Genomic DNA, 20,817 nt, shown 5'->3' with positions numbered 1-20,817 from the left:
ACTCCTTCATAGGGAACTCTCCCCTTTCCTTTTGCTGCTTTTAAGATTCTCTCCTTATCTTTAATCTGGGTAACTTAATTATGTTGTGCCTTAGTGTGTTCCTCCTTGGGTCCAACTTCTTTGGGACTCTCCAGGCTTCCTGGAAGAATATTTCCTTTGCCAGATTGGGGAAGTTTTCCTTCATTATTTGTTCAAATAAGTTTTCAATACCTTGCTCTTCCTTATCTCCTTCTAGCACCTCTATGATTCGGATGTTGGAATGCTTAAAGTTGACCCATATGTTCCCAAGCCTCTCCTCATTTGTCTGAATTCTTGTTTCTTCATTCTGTTCCAGTTAGATGCTTATTTCTTCCTTTTTTTTCCAAATTGTTTATTTGAATCCAGGTTTCCTTCCCTTCACTCTTGGTTCCCTATATATTTTCCTTCATTTCACTTTGTATAGTTTTCATTTCTTCTTTCATTTTGCAACTAAGATCAGTCAATTCTGTGAGCACCCTGATTACCAGTGTTTTGAACTCTGCATCAGATAGGTTGTCTATCTCCCCGTTGCTTGGCTTTTTCTGGAGTTTTGATCTGTTCTTTCATTTGGGCCTATTTCTTTGTCTTGGTGCACATGTAATGTGGTAAGGGGTGGAGCCTTAGGTATTCACTAGGGCAGGGCAACCCTCTTGCTGCATTGTGGCCTGTCAGTGGAGGAGTGGGGTCAGAGAGGGAACAATGTCATTTGCTCAGCCCTAGTCCTACTTTCCATTACTTCCCACAAGAGGATTGTGCCCCTTTTGGTGCTGATTAGCAGGTGGGTGGGTTTGTGTATATTTTAGGACCCTGTGGGTCTCTCCAATGAACTCTCCTATGAGGCTGGGAGTTTCTGCTGCTATTGCAACCCCCACAGATTTTTCACAGCCAGGGAGTTTGAGTCTTTAGTTTCCTACTCTGAAACTTTGGCTTTGGTAGTCTGTCTTGCTCTCTCTTTGTTCCTCCTGGCTTATCTGTGTGCGAATGTGGGACTGCCTGCACAGTCCACTGCCATGCCTTGCCTTGCCACTCATCCTGTCTGCACCAGCTGCCCATCTCTGCCCTTCCTACCAATCTACACAAATGTTTCTTTAACTCCTTGGTTGTTGGATTTCCATGCAAATGATTTTCTTGCAGTTCTGGTTATTCTTTGTTTTTAAGTTGGTTGTTATCCTTCTCTTGGTTGTGCAAGGAAGCAAACATTTTGGCCTAAACCTCCATCTTGACCCGCAAATCTGTGTTTCCTTATTGTTAAGTGTTATGCATTCTTTATATATTCTGGATAACAGAACTTTACAGATATATTTTTGCAAGAAATAAACTTTACAAGATATGTCTTTACAAGAGATAAATATTTTCTCCCAGTCTCTGGATGGTCTTATTCTCTTGAAAGTGTTTTTTGTAGAAGTTTTCATTTTAAAGTCCAGCTCATCAATTATTTCTTTCATGGATCGTGCTTTTGTTGTATATCTAAAAAGTCTGTTATACACAAGGTAACCTACGTATTTTTCTTATGTTTTTTTTTTTTTTTACTAACTTTAAAGTTTTGCATTTTATATTTAGGTTTGTGATCCATTTTGAGTTATTTTTTGTTTAGGGTGTAATGTCTATGTCTAGATTCATTTTTTGTCTTATGGATGTCTTGTTTTTCCAGCACCATTGATAGAAAAGGTTATCTTTGCACCATTGTATTCCCTTTGTTCCTTTGTCAAAGATCAGTGGACTATATTTATGTAGAATCTTATTCATTATTAAACCTCAACACCCACCAGAGCATCTGGCACAGGATAAGTTTTTCACCATATTTTTGTTCAGTGAATGAGTGAATGAATGAATGAGGAATCTTAGTTTGGATATGATATTTTATGCATTTAATTTCTAAGTTTTTTTAAGGCAGTTGACAAAAATACACAGTGAGATAAAATAGATAAAAACAATCATTTTGAAAGAAGAAATGATCAGAATGTTAGTAATCAAACAAAATAATATAATACTCTGGTTTCTCTTCAGATCGTATAAATCTTTCACCTTTTACAAACAAAATAATATAAAAAATTTTTTAAAGTTAATTCTAGGTTAATATTTAGTTATTAGCATCTAACTGGATGCCTTAAAATAGAAAAAGCTGTTATGTTATATAACATTCTGCAAAAGGCAAACTATGGAAACAGTACAATGATAGTTTTTGCCAATTGTTGGGGAGATGGGAATGAATAAGTGGAGTATTTTTAGAACAATGGAATACTCTTTCTTTATGATAGTATAATGATGGATACATGTTTGTGTACATTTGTCTAAATCCATAGAATGTACAATACAAAGAGTAAACTGCAATGTAAACTGTGGACTTCAGGTGATGATAGCATATCAATGTAGGTTCATCAGTTTTAACCCATGTACCACTCTGTTGGCGGATGCTGATGATGTGGAAGGCTATGCTTGTGGAGGAGAGTCAGGGACCAGACGGGAGCTCACTATATATGTGGGAACTTTCTGCATCATCCCCATTTTGCAGTGAATGTAAAACTATTCTAAACAAATAAAATCTTAAGTTGCTAAAGAAAGTAAATTATAAAAGGTAATTAAAAAAGAGAAAACAATAATAGACTGTGATAAATAACAAACAAAAATGTTAATTTTAAGAGAAATATGGTTACATTAAAAGTAGTATCCAGATAAAATAACAGAAACTTTTAATAGTTGTTAATTCTAAGTAAAATTTCACCTCTAAGATTCTCTGAAACTAAGTCAGAGAAAGACACATATTCTCTCTGCTTTATATGTATACAAATTTAATATATATTAAGTATATATTAATTATGTATATTTATAACATTAAATTAAAATATATACATTTAATACATATTTGTATTAAATATATTCTTAATATTTAAAGTAATTATACATACAAATATTTTTTTGATTTTTAAAGTTAAGATTCTAGAGAATTTTCCCTGATGCCTCTTGAAGAGAACAGTGTACATTATAGTGGGCCTTATTCTTTTTAAAAAATATGTATGGTAACTATAAAGGCAAAATTTCATGGCATGGTTTCTAGCGCATTTCTTCATCCACACTGAGCAGCTGATATCAAGGAAAGTCTAATGTAAGCAACTGTTCCAGTGGTTCAAACATCAGGTCCAAGTGCAGGTCTCAGGGAGTCCAACTCGCTGTGAAGGTACTATTTTCAGTATCAAGGGTGATACAGGATTCAACACATCCTCCAAAGCACCCCCATTAACAGCAACCACGGTTTTTGTTTGTTCATTTTTATTTTTTTTAATGTCGAGGAAACAAGAATATGAAGTTATAGTCTGTGCAAATCTTGAGACCTAACAGTTATTTTGTTGGACAAAGGCAGGTCCCAAGTGCTTTATAATCAGCTAAGGATGGTTGATATTTAAGAATAAAATCAGATTTCAAAACAAGGGATTATGTCTCAGTAAGTGGCCAGCCATCTTTGCATGAGGGTAGCAGAAGAAAGTAGTCGGGGCCTGAGTTTCCTTGGCAAATAATTCTGCACCTCCTCCAAAATAAAAATAAATAAATGATTGAGGCCTTAAAACTTATACCTGACTACATGGCCTCAGTGATTTTAGCTTGAACCATTTTCATAGCAAATATTATCAATCATTTATCAAGGTATATAAGACATTGCATTTTATGCAATTTGACTTCCCAGTGAACCATTAAAAGTTAAAGTAGTGGTAAAACAGGCCCTGAGGTAACTAAATGTCTTAGCAAACTGGATACAGTTGTCGGACGGAATCCAATTAGATGTTGGAGAGCATGTGCCAAAAACCGATTGCCGTTTTAGAGTAGTTCATCTTAGATCGTTTCATCTGACAGCAATTGCCAGCTACTAGATCATGATAATAAAGTCCTACCATCAACATGTTGCAGAATATATATCTCTTGGTTATCTACAGTAGTAGCGACCATTCATTCAGTTCTTCTAAGTCAAGAGCTATAAATCATTAATCCAAAGTTAAAGAGAAGGAATATTAAAAACTCTGATTTTGAGAGATCTGGCTTTGGTATATTTTTCAAGGTCGTGTCACCAGCAATTTCCCGGGTAGAAAATTATGTATCTATATATTAAACTCATTTGTATGGTTTGAGTTACATTAAATAGGATTTAACATACTACTCAGAATTGAAGGTTACATGTGCAAAGTTATAATGGTATCAATCACTTGTAGAAGTACACAAGTTCAGACAAAAATCTGTGTAATCTACCATAGCTGTTTTTCAGCCGTCTACCTTCCTACTGGTTATTTATACATTTTCACATCTCAGCATAAAAGAGGTAAAATTTCTCTATGATTGAATCTGAGAAAAAAAAAGACAAAAAATACAATATCTTATGTATTTTTAACATTGTAAAAGAAAAATGTAAGTTGTTCTTATAACTGAAAGTTTTGATGAGAGGGCTGTTTTCCTAGACAATGCAGATATTTCCTGTGACTCACTTTGATGAGTCAGAACACATGACAGTCAGGGGAGAGACACAGGGAGGCCTAGACTAGGGCCGTTACTTCAATCAACTTAAACCCTAACCACTTACTGGACGCTGCTCCTCATGAGACTGTCTGGAGAGCTGAAGCAGAATGGTACAAGCATGGATTACTCATCTTATGCTGATGATTTAGAAAATAATTGAACTAGCTCATCATTTTCTAACCCCTTATACATTAATTCTGGACATCTATATATAGCCAATGAATTTAGCCGGAGGATATTAGTATTAATGCAGTTTGTGCTTAGTGATGTCCTGACTGGATCCCATTCCAGAGGCAGGAGGATGAGAGAGGGGAAGCAGGGAAAGGGACAGCAGTCTCTGCTCCATCTCCCGAGTGAGCGTGTGCAACAGAGGCTTCCATGAGAATGGTAACATCACGGAAGCATTGAAAGGTAATTGGATTGCTCTCAGTATAATTACCCCTATAAATGTGATTTGAGTCTTCCTATGAACTTCTATATCTAATTGCCAAAATTTAGTAGGATAGAAAAGTAATAAATACAGGATGCTTATTTCAATGTTTCAGAAGTCTAAGTGCTACTTCTTAATAATAACTCTTTCCCTCTTTATCTTTTCTGAATTGTATTACTGAGTTTCAGAAATAGTCTTTTAATACTCATAACATTTATGCATATATTCATACATATGTGAAAATTATACATATGCTACTATAATTCATATTGGTGAATAAAAATTAAAAATAATCAATACTTAATAAGTATTATTTTTTATCATATGTCTGTGAAAATTTTGGTGTTTTCTATTAAATTTATTTGGAAATAACCTAAGATTCTGGTGTTAGGTTACTTAAAAGCCTAATAATAATGCATCATAGAAAGTAAATATATCAATCAAGACAAAAATAAATGTGTTCAATCTGTTCTACTCATCTCCCATCTTTTACTAGAATAGTGTTGATTCCCACCCCCGTGCCTTGTACATAAAATTTCAGATTAGAAAGACGTGGCTGTGATATGATATCAATTATTATAAATTCAAATCAAATTCACTAAATTGATGATAAAATTATAATCTCTTTAATGTTATTTTTAAGTTAAAACTAAGACTATGCCCTGGCTGGTGTGGCCCAGTGGATTGAGCGCCAGCCTGTGAACCAAAGGGTTGCCGGTTCAATTCTCACTCAGGGCACATGCCTGGGCTGTGGGGCAGGTTGGGCCCCCAGTAGGGGTTGCGCAAGAAGCAACCACACTGATGTTTCTCTCCCTCTCTTTCTCCTTCCTTTCCAAATAAATAAATAAATAAATAAAGATTGTTAATTTAGCAAAATTGATCACATTTAAAAGATAAATTTTATAACTATTATATTTAGTCAAAATTACTCTGGATAACCAATGGAAAATAATTATCTATGTAAAATGCCTGGTAAATATAGTTTTAATGTTTTTTTATCCTGTGCTCTACTGAAAAGATTTTTTCTTATATATTCATACCCAATCAGAACTATGAAAATCACTACTGTAAACTCACACTAATGCACAACATTCTTCCTCTGCTATATTGATGCTTCTGGGAACTTTAATTTTAAAGTCATCTGATACTCAATAATTTTCTTTATGGAAATTCTAGATTTCTTTTCAACCCATTTCATTTTTATAGTCTGTGCTTTCAGTACTTACATAGGCCCTGTGCTCAAGCAAGAGTGAATGTAACGCTACTGGAGTCATCAGATAGTATTGAATTCAGATGCAGTCACGACGTGAATTGCAAGCATGGTTAGAAATAGAGTATGGATAGAAATCTGAGGACGAGTATAAACAAATCACCATCCATTCTTTGTATAGTATTCTACACACAAAAACACTAAAAGATGCAGATAAAAGCTGTCATGCTGAGCTATATCTCCATTGCTTTCCTGCTTATATGTTAAAAAATTGACATGCTTTTCTATTTTAAGCTTTGAAACAGTAAACAGTGACCACTGGGCAATATGATATTGTAGCTAATAAATGGTTAGTATAGAAAACCTTGATGTATTGTGAGCAGAGTGATATTGCATATTGTATAACATTATGGCAGTAATATTATGCACACACCAAAGATCCACTTGTAGAAAGAAAAGAGACAATGATCCCTTAGTTATGGTGAAACAGAAATTGCTGCAATGTTTTGCAATACACAAATTTGAATTTCAGTCGAGTGAGCTTCCACTTAAAGCGAAGTTTTCTGCCAAGAAAATAATGCATTTATGATGCAATGGTTTTAAAGAATGATCTTATAACTTATTTTGCAAAATAAAAGCTCAGTTTTGTTATTTGTTCAGGCATAGACAAGTTGAACTGCTTTGAATTTTTGTCATTGAATGACTATTACCTGCTGAGTCAATTATTTCTCAGAGCTTCACTTCTTTAAAATATGACAGCAATATTAAACAGTAAAGCAATGTTATAATAAAAGCAAGTAAAATTTAGACTGTGTTTAGGAAGTTAATGAAAAATGAATTTTAATCCTCACCTGAAGACATTTTCCATTGCTGTTTTTAAAGACAAAGGTAGTGAGAGAAAAATCAATGTGAGAGAGAAACATTTGATAAGTTGCCTTCTGCACAGGCCTGGCTGGAGGCGGGGAGGGGGAGGTGTGGAGCTCACAACCTAGCCCTGTGCCCTGACCAGGAATTGTACCTGCAACCTTTTGGTTACGGGATGATGCTCCAACCAGCTGAGCCACACTGGCCAGAGCATGAAAATGTTTTATAAGATTAATTTTTATCATGAATTCAAGTGGGAAGGAGGTGCCATATTACAAACCTATTTCAGAAAAAACTACCTTGATAAAAATAAGAAGAGGAGAAAGGAAGGTAGAAAAATAGAGACAAAAAGTAATGGAAGTCTCTAGCTTATACCTTTCTGTATAACACAATGGGGTAAAAGTAGGTTTGTAATTGTAAGTACACAAAACAGAGTTTATTCTTGTATTATTATTTATTAATTATTGTATTATTATCCATATGAACAATGAAATATCTCTTTTCCTTTTATATATTATCAGTTTTAAGTGTTCAACTTGATAAAAAAATAAGTAAATTGCCTAAAAATAATTTATGTAAACAAATTTAAATACCATTTTACAATAAGAAGTATATAAAATTGTCTCCTATGTGAAAACTTGTATTTTTACTTTCTCTTTACACACACAAAATTTAATTTTTTGACATTTTGTTGTAGAATATATGCTCAGAAATGTGCATGCGGATGACGTGTACTTGTGTGTCTGTTTCACTTCCACACAGGTAAAAAGTCACCATATTATTAGTAATCCAGAAATTCCCTTTAGCCTTTAGTAACTCCAGAGGTGTGTCTTTCCCTGAAATAACCAATATATAATTATATCCGTTATATGTAAATTGAGGTCATTTGTATATATAGTCAGGTAACCTGACTTTTCTTTGCTTTTTGTTGTATTTTTATTTTCCATCAATGCAGGAACCTGTAAAATTATCCTTAGTGTTGTCTACTTTGAATTTATATACATGGTTCAAACAGTATGTTTTATTTTGTGTCTTGTACGATAGATTAAACATTAAGTGGGCAAAATTTATTCTTATTGTTGTGCAAAGCTCTAGTTTGCTTGGATCCATTACGATGTAGTATTCCCTGGTTTGAGTATATGATAATCTGTTACTTATTCTAATGTTGTGAACTTTGAGGATATGTCTAAGTAAATTATTATACATGTATCAGTGGTCCATGAGGATACAGCCATTTCTATATATTAATATATAGCTAAGGCTTGAATTGCTTGGTTATGTGTTCTGAGTATATGAAGTGAATAACACAATGCTTCATGTTTTCTAAAATAGTTGTATCTGTTTACAAGAGACTGTGAACATTTGTGAAGCTCTATATCCTTGTCATCACTTGTTGTTATCAGACTTTTGATTTTTCCAATTCAATGGATGTGTTTTTGAAATCTCTTTGTAGCTCTAATTTACTTTTTCATGATGACTCATAAACTGGAACATTTATATATTGATTGGTCAATTTGATGTTCTCTTTTCTTGAAACGGGTATTCAAATCTTTTGTTTTTTATTTAGCAATAATTAATATCAGTGCCAGTAATAGTTTTTATTTGTCTTTTTAAAAGTCCCAGAGGAAAAGATATAAACATTTCAGCACTAAGTGAATTGTTTACTATAGGAATTGTATAGTATAAATTATCAAGTTTAGAAAGTTCTCCAATATTTCTATTTTACTAAAATTTTAGGTAAATAATACCAAAGATGCATTTGAAATTTATGAAAATATTTTTGTGAATCCATGGGGGCCTCATTAAAATGTTATCTTTTAATGTACTACATTTTCTCCTTTAATACATCAATATAATATGTAATATATAAATAAAATATGTAATATGTTGAAATAAACTCCATGAATATTTTTATATATTGCTCATTCAATTTATAAATATTGTTTTGTAAAACATTCACAACTATATTTATGAACAGAATTACTCCATAATTTTTATTTTGAGTACTGTCTTTGTAAGGTTTGAATATTATTGTTTTTCTAGCTTCATAAATTAGTATGGATAAGTTGTATTAGTTTGGAATTATTTCTTCTCTATTTGTTTTATGAATATCACCAGTTGCTCTCTCTGGATGTGACATTTTCAATTTTTTTCACTAGCAGTTCAATTATTAAGTGTCTAAATGATTATTCAGATTTTTTGTTATTAATATGGTTATATTAATTTATATAGTTCTACATATTATTTTATTCCTCCTTAATTGCCAAATCTTTAGGTAAATGTTTTCATAATTACCTTATTTTCTTTTATAAATGACATTTCCTTTTCATTCTTGATAAAGGATATTTGTAACTTATTCCTCTTTTTTGTCACTATCTGACATTTTTCATTTGACTTAGTGTTTACAATCAGCCAACTTTAATCTTTCTTGATCCTTTTAATTAAGTGACTTTTTTTTCTGTTTCATTACTTTTAATATTCTCATTATTTTCTTCCTTCAAACTGTGTATACCTACTATTAAAAAGAGAATGGTGGATGTTCAGGGAAAAAATACATGCAGGTTAGTAGCCAGAAGAAATATGTTTTGATAATTTGTTGGTAGATTTTTCAGATAATTATGTGATTAGGAAAATTTTATATAGAAGTAACACCTTATCTTTAATAGACACTATCCTTACAACTATAGGCTACATAATCAATTTCATTGCCATGATTTACTAGTACACCTGCTACTTTTTATACCTATATATATTAATGATCATTTTGTACCTGCTTATATTTTAAATATTTGCACATAATTATCATTGACTTATAATCAATTGAATCTTACATGTGTCAACTCAATTCTCCTAAATATATTTTTGTTTAATATTAAATCCTAAGTTTCCTCAGGTCTCTCTGCCCACTTATCAGCGTGTTTAAAATTGGACATGGTGTCGTGGTGCACAACACAACACGTGTGATGTCACAGGATCATTGTGGAACAGAAGAGCCCCAATGCCTATAGTTTTACAAGATTTCAACTAGTGTAATTTATCATCTCATTGGCTTCCTTGGGAGTATTTTAAAAATTCTTACTCCTGTTCTAATCACACTCAAGTTAGAAATCCGAGGTCTTTTGTACATGAACTGCTACTAAGTCAGATATCTTAGATCCAGTTAAAACTACATCTTAAATACAAGCATTTGCATTGATAAAGTCAACTGAACTTTGCTCATTTCAACCCATTTTTCTGAATTCTTGAAGTCTTTCTGTTTCTGCATTCTGTCACTTATGTGTTATATATTCTGAAATGAGTTTTCTCTTGCTGCTATAATATATTTCCATATATTTAATGACTTAAAATACCAAGGAAAATTATCATCTGATGGTTCTGTAGGTCAGAGGTTAGACAGGAGTCTCACTGAGGTAAAATCAATCTGTTTGAAGGGTTGTGTTCTTTTCCAGAAACTCTAGAGAAAAATGCATATTCTTTCAATCTTTCACCTCTTCGAAGCTACCCACATTTGCTCACGGTCCCCATTAAAGCATTTAAACAAGGAGGCCAGGAGAGTGGGGTGGCTCTAATGCCACGTGAGTCCGCATGAGAAAATGAACATCTAAGCAGCAGTCAGTGCACTTAAATCCAGGAAAATAAAATGTACAGTAATCAATTGCAAACAGTCAAGTAGCCATTCCCAACCAAGACCAGTGCCTAAGCCTTAGTCGCTCAGAGAGTGTCCTTGTTTGCTCCTTTCTCCCTGCTCTCGGTGAAAACCTCTCTCCTAACTGCTATAGGTTCAGTTTTATTAACCACTCTCTGGCATTGCCTCATTCAAGTTAATATATACTTAAATAAACTCTTGAAAAATTTTAATGTGTCTCAGTTAATCTTTTTACACCTCCTTCCATTTTCAAAGCCAGAATATTGTATCACTCTGACTTTGCTATTGTCATATTATCTCTTTGACCATAGCTGTGCAAGAGGTTTCTGTGTTTATGAAGTCAGGTGACTAGAATGAATCCACAAAGATAATCTAAATAATCTACCCAACTTTAAGATTGTTAGAGATAATCTTTTTTTTTTCATGCAATATAACATACTCATGGGCTCCAGAGATTAAGACATTAAGATGAATATCTTTGGGGAGAAATTATTATGCCTAATATACTTATTTATTAATTAAGCACTTATTTTATCCAGGTAATAATCCATTGCTGAGCAGGTATCATATGCCTACATGAGTACTAGATATATTTGGAAAATTATAATAATCAGTTGAAATCATCCATCATTTAGAATTATAGTCAATGCAGTTGTATCAGTAAATAAATTGTTACAATGCCATAAAAACAGTGTACAGCGATTATTTCTTGCTTGTACCTTGATGAACAAAACAGATGGGGTCATTCCCTCTTGGGTTTTATTGTCTATACAAGAGATAAACGTTAAACATGAAGACATACAAAAATAATTACACACATTTGAATGTTCTATGAGGAGAACACAGAGGCCCATGGAAGTGAATAGCAGGAAGTTACCTAAGTTTTTGGGTGGTTAGAAAAAGATTCTCTGAGAAAGTAGCATTTAAACTGAGACCAAAGTATCAAGAATTAGTTGGGTAAGAATTAGCTGGTGGTGGTAAATAGAAGTTGTGTTCAGGAATGTTCCAAGTATATAGAACAAAAGAAGGTAGAGAACTGATATGAGTATTAGCTCAGAATTTTGTGGAAAAGACCAGCTGGCTGGACTGTAATGAATGAAGGGAGCTGGTGGAAACGCAGGAGCCTGAGAACTCCTTAGGGGTTAGGGGCCTTGCAGAACACGTTATTCACTGGTGTAATGATAATTCAGATGAGAAAGTGAGAATTTTTTTTCATTTTGATGATTAGTAAAGACAAGGCATATGAGGATGGTCTTTCAGAAGAATTGACTCTGGAGTTGGATTTTTGAATAACGAATAAATATTTATCATACACACTAAGGAAAGAAAGACATTCTAGATGAAATGAATAGCATGCACAGAAGCAAGGAAGCAAGAAACAGTAATTTTGTGTCATGTAAAAATTTTATGAGCATGTTTTCTCAGTTGTAATTCAATAAAAGGAAATGCAACATCCAAAGGCTGGGGGGAGAGGCTGTATTATTTTACTGGAGAAGCCTATCTAAGTTGACGTTAATCTATTAATCTGCCCTTTTTGGGCAATTTATTATCCATCACTGAATCTACTCAACTGAGCAGGAAGTTTCAGAAAACATGCCCAGGTTTTTTTCTTATATTTATTCAACACATTTAATCTTTTTGGATTAGTTTTCTCATAGTAATTTTTATAACTGTGGATAGTCTGATATGCTTCCTGTGATAGTAATGATATCTGTTAAATATTACTGCTTTAGAGCCTAGTTTACTTGTTTTGCTTTATTCCCTCTATATTTACATAGTATAACATGTAGCACAATACATTTGAAAATGCAGAAATAATATTCAGTTCTTAATTTTGCAGCATACATAGGGGGAATAAGTCATAAATATAAGAAACTATAAGATAGAAGATGATATTTCATAATTGGCATAGCTAATCTACTATTGGAATTCAGAATAAGAAAAGTTTAAATATTATTAAAATCTTAACAGAGGTGTTGGGCTTAGAGGACAGGAAGATTTTGGGGGGTTATTCAGGGGATGGTTTTTTATTTAAAGAGAAAAGCCAGCATTAAGGCCTAAAAACATAAAAGGAAAGTGGTGAGTCATTACACTCAGTGGGAGCACCAGGAGACTGACATTCAGACAAGCCCCCGAGGACAGCTGCGCTCTACGTTTGCTGTCTCTGAGCAATGCTGAACCTGCTTCTGGAGGGTTCCGTTCTCCATACTTTTCCAGCTTTCTCTAATTTGCCTACTTTGTGTACAGTTCTGATTAATGGGTATCTCTGCTTGTGACTAGGTACCTCCCTCTGGTTCCTTCTTCAGTTCATGATCATTTTATTACTCTTTATCGCTGGGAAATCCAACTTCTCTAGTTGTTATAATTGTTATTAAATAGTCCAAGATTTCATTACTTCATAGGTCTATATACTAGCAGAATGGTTAGAGAATATTTTTATATTATTATTCTCCATGGGAAAAGAAGAATTGAAGTATATTTTATTAGCAATAGTTAGTTGAAGAATATAATATTTTATGAAGAAAGTAAAAATAAAATATTATATTCTTTAACTTTATTATCCCAATATTATCTTTGCATCATGGACATATGTATTTTTCTTTTTTTAAAAATATATTTATTGATTATGCTATTACGGTTGTCCCATTTCCCCCCCCCACTCCACTCCATCCTGCCCACCCCCTCCCTCCCACATTCCCCCCTATAGTTCATGTCCATGGGTCATACTTATAAGTTCTTTGTACAGAGAATAAGTAGCATAGATGTATTTTTCTTTTTAAAGTATGATTAAACTTCTATTCACTAAGAGAAATAGGACAATATACTTATTATATTTAAATAGAAACAATAGTAAAAACATACATTTGTGTTCATAAATGTCCTATAGTTGGGTACATTTAAATTTACATATTAACTTTTATTTGTGCATGTGTGGGGGGAGGTATCAGCGTGGTTGTGTGAGTGTATACTTTGAATGACATATTGGGTTCTGACCCTTTAAATTGCTTTAGAATAAGGACCTCAAAATTTCAGGCAGGGGACAGGATGAAGCAAGTCAAATTTGAAAAGAGGTCTGTACTATTATAAAATATTAGATATGTATTTAGCCTTTTATAGAGTTCAGAGATAATTCTAGAAAGTTTATTTTGAATACTTCATTTAAAATATATTAGAGCCCTAGGATATGGGCTATTATTTTCTTGTATAGTTGCGAAAACAAAAGCAACGGAGGTTAAAGTGAATGACTCGAATGTAGTTTCTTAACAGAGACTCAGGATTCAATGTGGAAAGATGGTTCCAGAGCCTTAACAATTATTTTATACTCTTTGGGCTCCCCAAGGTTCAATAAGAAGAACTTGAATATTAACCTAGGGAATCAAGCGTAGGAAAGAGAGGATGGGGGCAGGCATCACTTTCTTCTCTTCTATACAATTTTGGCTTAGTCACTTTATTTGTCCTCATGTACAAATTTTTGGGTATTATGGGTGATTAACAGGTATTCTTTTCAGCAGAAATAATTTCATCTTTACATAAGCATAAGATGAGGTCTAGAACTTTAGTGTTTAGACCAAAGTCGTTAATGAACTGAAGTCTTAAGACCAGTTATAATAATTCACAAAATATGTACCCAATAAACCAACTTATGGCACGGCTCAAATATAAAGGCTGTTGGTACCAGTACTGGTTTAAATCTTGGAAGAGACAGTCTGCAGTCTCTTCCAGCTTCTATTTCCTCTCTTGGAAGAAGACCTAAATCATCAAGAATTTAGCTGAACTCTATCTTCTGAAGAAGGAGTCTTTTTACTCAGTCTTCTTGAAAATTGGGGTCATTTAGAACATTAATTTGAGCTAATGGCCCCTACCATAATTCTCTGTCTATATCCAGACCCTCTCCAATCTCATGATTAGTATTAGATTTATTACCTTAAATACTGTTTTAATTTTGTTTTATTGTTTAGTCATGAGCAAAGTGTTTATAATAAGCCATTTATTGGGCTACAAATCCATACCAACCATCAAGGGAGCCCCTTTTGGGGAAATCTTTGCCCACTACTTCTTTGGAATCAATAAAAAATTAACACCCACAGCCAAAGCTGACCTACCAGGAGTTGACTCTGGAATGAAAAAGAAACAATTCATAAGCAGCTTTGTGATGTATATAGGCTTGATCATAAAAATGATGCAGACCAATCACCTCAGATCTGAAAAACTAAGAAACTATGCTATTTTGTGAGAGAATCCAGCACCTAAAAGTCATATTATGAAAGAAAGAAGGGGAATGTCCAAGTGAAGGAATATCTCTAAAGGACCAATGGACAAAGACAACAGGGGAGGGGGCAAGGATTGAATGTGGGAGATGGGAGGTGGTAGGGCAGAGGAGAACACTGGGGGACAATAGGAACAACTGTAACTGAGCAACAAAAAGTTAAAAAAGAGAGATACAGCACACGTTGCATGGGGAGCACAGCAAAGTTCAAGAGAACGGCAATGAAAGGAGAGAACATGCAGAAAGAAGTGGCTGCTGAGGAGACCGTATGGCTCTGAGCCGTGAAGAAGATGTTTAGATTCTTGATCTTCCAGAACCTGACTCCCATTCAACTGAGGGTGGTGTGTCCACTGCTTCAAAACCTACAGAATGCTTGGTATCTTTGTATTTTGTCATGCCACTTAGTTTTATTTGAGATAGTTAATGGATTACAGTGGTAAGTAATCAAAAGACTGTTCAGTAAAACAACAAAACAAAACTTCACTTATAGGCATTTCCCCCTTTTAAAAAGTTTTTCTTCATTTTTTTCTCTGTAAAAGTCTTTATTTTATTTTTTATTGTTTATGCTGTTACAAGTGTTACCATTTTTTCTGTATTTCCACACCTCCACCTAGCTCCACCCTCACCTCTCCCCAAGCCAATCCTCATATTGGTGTCTGTGTCCGTGGGTTATGCATAAATGTTTTTTGAATCCTCTCAATGGCATTCATCCTGTTTCCCTCCCAACTCCTTCCCAGCAGCCGTCAGTCTGTTTTACATATCGAAACTTCCGTTACTATTTTGGTCATTAGTTTATTGTGTTCATTAGATTCCACATATAAGTAAGATCATGTGGTATTTTTTTCATTACTGATTGGCTTAATTCCTTGTAAAAGTATTATGGAACTATATAATAAGATACAAAAGAACTTAAACATGTACAAAACTAACAATCTTTGTGTGTGTATTCAAAAGGTAATCAAGTTTTTACACATATCCAAAAGGTAATCATCCACAGTTTTTTTTTTCTTCAGTATGCATTATACTAAAAAAATAAGCATTTGTTTCTGTCATTTAATATTACATTATGGAAATATTGCTTTAAGTCAACAATTTTTCATTTGATTTAATGTCTTTAAAAGCAGCATGATATTGCAGATAATGGTTATGACACAATCTGTTCAACATTTCTCCCATTGAAGTTAAACAAAAGAAAACTAAATGAGAAGATATTCAATGTATGTAGGCATGCGTGTATATATACATTTTTAAAAGTATAGTAAAAGAAATAACCTCTCAACAGCCCTAATTAATATCAAAAGATGGAGTAAAACTATAATGCAAATAAGGCAAATAAGCAAATTAACATTAAACTGATTATAAACATATTATTATAAGAAATTTCAAAAATCACAAGGAAATTTATGACATTACAGAAAACTTGGGGGTCAAAATTGACCCATAAAGAAGTAGAAGACATAGAAAAATTACAGGATTACCAAACAAATGTAAAGACCTACCATTCAAAATTGTAAGGATGCCAGGTGGTTTTAGAGTTCAGCTTTAGTTAATCTTTAACAAAGCGATATTTCCATTGTTATTGAAAGTAGCCAAAATAATAAAACTATGACAAATTACTGTACATTTAAAAATGCTAACATAACCTAAAGCAGGCAAGACTGCAAAAATATATAGTAGGATTAAAAATAATCTCAGTAAACATTGGAATATTATATTTTATTATTAACTTCAAAGCTTCTCTATCCTTAAGAAAAAATACACTGACAAATACCATATGATCTCAACTTTAACTGGAACATAATCAACAAAAGAAAAAAGCAAACAAAATATATCCAGAGACATTGAAATTAAAAACATTGTAACAATAGCCACAGGGGATTGGGGAAGGGATAGTGGGGAGAGGGGTCTATAGGAGCTACTATAAAGGACACAAGGACAAAATCAAGGGGGAGGGTGGAGGTGGGGGAGGGAGGTGGGACTGACTGGGGTGGGGTGGAGGGATGGGGAGAAAATGCAGACAATTGTAACAGAATAAAAAATAATTAATTAATTTGAAAAAGAAAAAAGAAAAAATACGCTGAATGAGGGAAGTATTCCAATATGAGAAAATGTGTTTTCTGCTGTAATGTCTTCACAGAGTTCCTGGATTTAACACTCTTATATAAATTTCAAAGGTAACCCTATTTGTTTGAGAAATAAAATAAATACACAGCATCAATTACTTCTGCACAAAGGAATCATTTCAAGTAGCACAAAAAATAAGAGCTTTTCTTCCCACTATTTTCCCCCAGTTGACAAAATCTCTTAATGTCTGATGCAATTCCAAACTCAGGGACTTGAGATTTAAAGTCAAATTTTATGTAAAAAATGTGCATAAATTTCCTTGTACAAGAAAAGTGACTGCTAAACTTGATAAAGAATAAGACTCATACAAAAATCAGCAAAAGACAAAAAACTAAGTCTGCACAATATGCAACTGCAGAAGGCCCGGGAGGACCGAAGGGGTCTCCTCATTCAATACTGATTCGCACCCTGCCCCATGCGGCAGGGAGAGCTTTAACCTGAGAGCTACCCTGCACGTTATTCATCTGTGGTCATTGTTTTATGCATGATTATGTGTTAGATAACTGTTTAGTAGATTATGTATGTCATATCCTTATTATCAATTATTTATTGATTAGGAGCTTACAGAGCTCTGTAATCTTACTCTGAAATTCTATCAGAATACCTTATAGACCTAAATATCAGTTAAATATTTCCAAAGCATAGGTATAATGCAGTTTACCTTCTTAGTTCATTTAAAGTGTTATATCAGCCATTGTTTAAATTTTTCTTAAAGCTCTCTTTTTTATGTTAACATTTTATAGTAGCACTTATATATGTCTTTTATTTCATTTAATGTATTCAGTTGATATAATTGCTGAAAACTGATTTTTGTTTGTTGTTTTGACATATTTTAATATTTAGAAGAGCTAAGGAGAAATTGCTTTCATTATTCACTATTTATTGTTTTTGTTTGCAGTTTATTGGGTTTTATATTAAAATATCTTTAATTTATAAAATTAGTATTTATAGTATCTCATATTCTATACCATTTGCATGATATAAATTGCTAAATAAGTTGTGAAATCAAGTAAAGAATGATACCTTTAATATGGTTAAAATTACTAAAATAAAATCAGCTTCTTTTATGGTAAAAAGTATAATTCCATGTAAATATAGTTTAAATGAAACCCATGATCTTGATTCATCCAGAAACATTGACTCTTAAGGCACTGGAGTCATATTGATTATCTCTAATGAGTCTCTTAAATTAATGGGTCTCCTGCTGGTTCAGGAGCTAGTATAGGTCTTTAAGTGGGTAAGAATAAATAGTTTTAGTTGATTTATAGCTCCTGAAATCAGTGATGAAAATAAAAATGGTAACAGAGATTTCCACCAAATTATTTAACAAATATAATCAAACATCCTAATTATGAGTATATTTATTATGACAAGGTTGCTACATGATCTAGGGTATGATGCTTGGGCTCCTTAAGAGCTACTTCATTAAGAAAATGCATAAAATCTTTTTTTTTTGCTTATATTTCTTTTGTATTTTGTAATAGATAAAATATCAACACGGGACCATTTTAATATAGGATAATGCAAGCGACTCAAAGTATGTGCACAAGTGGTCTACTTGTAGGTTTTTACTTGGTAATGATAACAATTCCAACGTGAATAATAAAAACTCAGTTATAAGATTCTTTCATTTGTTAAATTGTACCCAGTACAAGTCACTGTACAAAGCAATTGAATAGTGTTGAACCAGGCAAATGAGGAGAGAAATATAATTTGACAAATAAACAGACCAGGTACTTTCAAAGAGCCATAGGTGCTATAAAAATTCCACTTGGATAGCTACAAACAGTTTCAAATTATTTTTATGTCTATTAGTCTCATTGATATTTACAATAATGCTGACTGAGGAATGTTACAAATTTATACTGACACCATTCCCCTGCCCCTAGGACCCAACAACCAGGAGCTTCTGGTATGGTGAAAAGACTTTGATGATGAACAGTTTAGACTTGAAAGTGTATCTCTATCACTCATATGACATTATATTCTTGACATTATAATTAATACTCTTAGCCTCCATTTGTGCATCTATAAAACTAGAATTTGATCCAAAAAGGAGGCTATACAATTAAACAAGGAAAGAATAGGTTTTTCAATAAGTGGTAGAAGAACAACTGGACATCCACAGACAAAAGAATTAAGTTGAACCACCAACTCATACCATATACAAACTCAGTTCAAAGTGTTCATTGAAATGCATGTCCAACTAAAATTATAAAACTCTTAGAAGGAAACATAGAGGTGAATCTTTTCACTTGGGATTAGGCAATGGTTTCTTAGATAAGGCAGTAAAAGCATAAGCAACAGGAGAAGTAATAGATAAACTGAACCTCATTAAACTGAAAAAAAAAAGTGCTTCAAAAGATGCCATAAATAATGTGAAAATAAATCCCACAAATAGGGAGGAAATTTTTATAAATCACATATCTGATAAGGATCTTATATTAAAATATATAAAGAACATTTACAACTTAAAAATAAAAAGACAAATAATTCAATTTAAATAATGACTAAAGAAGTCGAAAGGCCTTTCTTCCAGAAAATATATGCAAGTGGCCAATAGAACCAGGAAAGCCTGTTCATTTGTGAGACGCAACTCAAATGACAGTGAGGTACTGATTCACGCCGACCAGGAGGGCTCCAAACAGAAGTCAGACAATGAAGCAAGTGTTGACAAGACTGCAGACATTGGAGCCTTCCTGCAGCACTGATGGGAATGTGAGATGGTGCTGCCAGATTTAAACATAGTTACCGCGTCATCCAGACATTCCACTTACAGATATATACCAAGAAAATCAAAGACATATGCTCACCCGAAACCTTAAACACAAATGTTCACATCAGCATTATTAACGATGGTTAAAAAGTGGAAACAACCCAAATGATGAATGGACAAATGAATTGTAGTTCATGAATGCAATACAACATTATTCAGCCATAGACAGGAATGAAGTACTAATGCGCGCTACACCATGAACGAAACTTGAAAACATTATGTTAAGTGAAAGAATCTGGACACAAAAGAACACATATTTTGTGATTCCATTTACATAAAATGTCCAAGTAGACAAACACGTAGAAAGAAATGTAAATTGATGGTTGCCAGGGGCTGAAAAAAGCCAGAAATGTACGCGACTACTAATGCATATGGAGTTCCTTTGGGGGATGACAATAACGTTATAAAATTAGCTAGTGGTGATGGCTGCATAATTCAATACTCTGAAAAATGTTGAATTGTACGTTTTTAAAGATGAATTTTATGCTATGCGAATAATACCTCAAAAAACTGTTATAAGAGAACTGGAATGTTCTATACACATTAAAGATCATATTAACGTAAAACACCTATTATATCACACCTGGTATCTGAAAAGTACTCAGTATGTGGTTGCCATTCTTTGTATAATTACATTAATAACACCTGAGACCCCAAAATACCTTGGCACTAACAAATGCAGTTGTCTCTCAGAAAAGATCACACTTACTGGCTGAAAAGAAAGCCTGGTGTCTGCTTTTATTTTCTTTGTAAATTTCTTTACTTATGTCCTGAATAACAGAAAACTAAGTGGATGTTCATTAGTCTGCTCTACCACATTATGTAATATTTTGTTTTTCACCAGTCATTCTAATTTTCGAGATCCATAGGAACAAAAACTTCAAAAATAACTACTTCAGATAGTACTGCCTTAAAATCACTGTTCAGATTCTGTTTTAAGTTTATTCTTTTAGGGGAAAGATGCCTCTTTGCAACCAATAAA

Source organism: Desmodus rotundus, chromosome 4, assembly GCF_022682495.2.
Source record: "Desmodus rotundus isolate HL8 chromosome 4, HLdesRot8A.1, whole genome shotgun sequence".
In the NCBI taxonomy this organism is placed as follows: Eukaryota; Metazoa; Chordata; class Mammalia; order Chiroptera; family Phyllostomidae; genus Desmodus; species Desmodus rotundus.
Note: the sequence above shows the minus strand (reverse complement) of the source record.